Below are 2894 nucleotides of genomic sequence, written 5' to 3'. Positions count from 1 at the left end.
TGATGATAAGATAACATAAATTATTCATGATATCGACATCCTTTTATTCTAATATTGCGTAAAATATCAAAATCCTTTTTATTACCAAACCGGATATAATTATTTTTACCCACACAATATAACTATTAAAAGAAGCATTTACATGCAATTTTATATGCATTTATATGCAATTTTATATGCATTTATATGCAATTTTATATGCAATTTTATATGCATTTATATGCAATTTTATATGCATTTATATGCAATTTTATATGCATTTATAGGCAATTTATATCCAGTTCATCATATTTTTTTTTTTTTTTGGGGGGGGGGGGGCTTTAATGATTTGTTGAAGATGGAGTAACAAACTAAGTATATATTTTGTTTGGGTATTTAGCAGAAATATAACGGCGAATATGTTTGTTTACACAAAGTGGCCATCAAACTTTCAGGGCTACCAATGAACAAAACGTAACCAGACACTTAAATCACCGTAATTACGATAAATCGAGAACCCTAAGCAACATGAACTACATAGATTTATTACATGCATTACATTTTAAATTGTATGATATATAGCTATAATGGTTATTTATTTGTAAATTTGAGTCTATTTCATCGTGTTTTGTTGGTAGTTTGGCAATTCATGTCGTCTATGATTTGCGAGTCCATTATCGGCGCAGGGGAAAATTAAAGTCCGCGTTACTAAGAGATTATTTATCTTCATTATGGTAGTCATAGAATATTTATATAAAGAAACATTATACAAAATAAAACTATATTATAGTTATTATAATTTACTTACAATAATAATGGCGAGATAAATTCGATATTTACGATTGTCAACCAACGTTCCTCCCCCGTTTCCTAAAATAAGCCAATAGATGGCGCTGGTGCTTTGTTTATAAATGAAAATACCTGAATTTTTACTCTGGAAGAACGAAGAAGTAACCATGTGGTGAAATTAATATATAATAGTATCAATATACATCAATACTATATGTAATAAATTAATTCCAACCTACTCCTCAAATTGTGATATAAGCCTTATGCGCTAATTTCCCCCGTTTCATTAGGAAAACTCATTTTAAACCGGAAAAGGCGATACGAGATATGACGAGATAATAATAATTTTCTTTTGGGGAATAAAGGTAATTTTTCGACTATCAGATAATCTGGTGATGATAAGGGCAATACAGTCCGGCATAACATTTAAAAGTAAAGAATGTATTACTGCTCCTCAATTTTCCGGAAATAATAATAATAATAATAATAATAATAATAATAATAATAATAATAACAACAACAACAATAATAATAATAATAATAATAATAATAATAATAATAATAATAATAATAATAATAATTATTATTATTATTATTATTGATAATAATAATAATTAAATTATTAATTGATTAATTAATTAATTAATTAATAATAATAATAATAATAATACTACTACTAATAATAATAATAATAATAATAATAATAATAATAATAATCTTTTTTTTTCATTAACTATGAATAACCGGCTGTAAGACTATTATGACATTATGAATAAAACAATGTTTCTCATAATAAATTCATTTCAGCTTGACCCCTTGTTGCTTGATTTCAAGATAAAAATTCCAATGTTTTCACAAAGTAAGAAAATTCTTTTGTACCAAAGAGAAAAGCAAGCTAGCTCTCTAGTATATCCTTTAAGAAATATAATGAAAGGCATCAAATGTAAGTTATGACGATTCTATTTGCTTTAATGGAAGCTGTTCATTATATCTATAATACGCTGTGTTGATAGTTATGTACTGTTAGGATAATAAATTATAGTAATTATGATCCCTCTGGGTAGTTAAATGGACTGGTTATAATTCAGGTCATCTGGTTTTGGTTGTATGTGGCAATGTATATTTTATTTCAATATGAACAAATTGTACCACTTGATTGTACAGCTTCATTGATATTAACAATCAATTTCTCAAGTACAATAAATTTGAAAATCAACATATAATGGAGCTTATGTTGTAGATTATAAATATATATATATATATATATATATATATATATATATATATATATATATATATATATATATATATATATATATATACATACATATATATATATATATATATGTATATATATATATATATATATATATATATATATATATATATATATATATATATATATATATATATACATATATATACGTATAAATATATATATATATATATATATATATATATATATATATATATATATATATATACATACATATATAGTTGTACTATTCGTTTACCCATTCATTCATATTCCGAAGATGAAAAACAAAACACTATCACGAAACAGATACCTAAAAGCTAACAACTGAAATTATACTCTTGATATATTTTTTCAGCAATTCATTAATCAATTTATTCAGTTTCCAAATAGGAAAATCAAAACACCATCACGAAAGGTTTAAAGGTTACTCATGAATGGCTAGGCAAGAGACAGTGACATTGACCTATCAAGCAGGACAATGCCCTAGAGACTGATGATATATACATATGACCACCACCCAAGCCACCTCTCCATCCAAGCTAGGACCAAGGAGGGCCAGGCAATGTCTGCTGATGACTCAGCAGGTAAACCTATAGGCTCCCCAAACCCTCGATTCTTAGCTCACAAGGATAGTGAGGTTGCACCGACCAAAGAAGCTAACAAGTTTGAGCGAGACTAAAACCCCAGTCTGCAGATCACTAGTCAGGGACGTTACCATATACGCCACCATAACCCTAATTAAATTCTAACAACCGAAACAACACAACTTATGATATATTACTACATCAGGCAATCAATAAAAAATACTAACAACTAGACTAACACAACTTAGGATAGATAGCTACATAAGGCAATCAGAAGAAATGAA

Source organism: Palaemon carinicauda, chromosome 3, assembly GCF_036898095.1.
Source record: "Palaemon carinicauda isolate YSFRI2023 chromosome 3, ASM3689809v2, whole genome shotgun sequence".
In the NCBI taxonomy this organism is placed as follows: domain Eukaryota; kingdom Metazoa; phylum Arthropoda; class Malacostraca; order Decapoda; family Palaemonidae; genus Palaemon; species Palaemon carinicauda.
The sequence above is the reverse complement of the archived record's forward strand: the minus strand, read 5'-3'. Positions refer to the sequence as shown.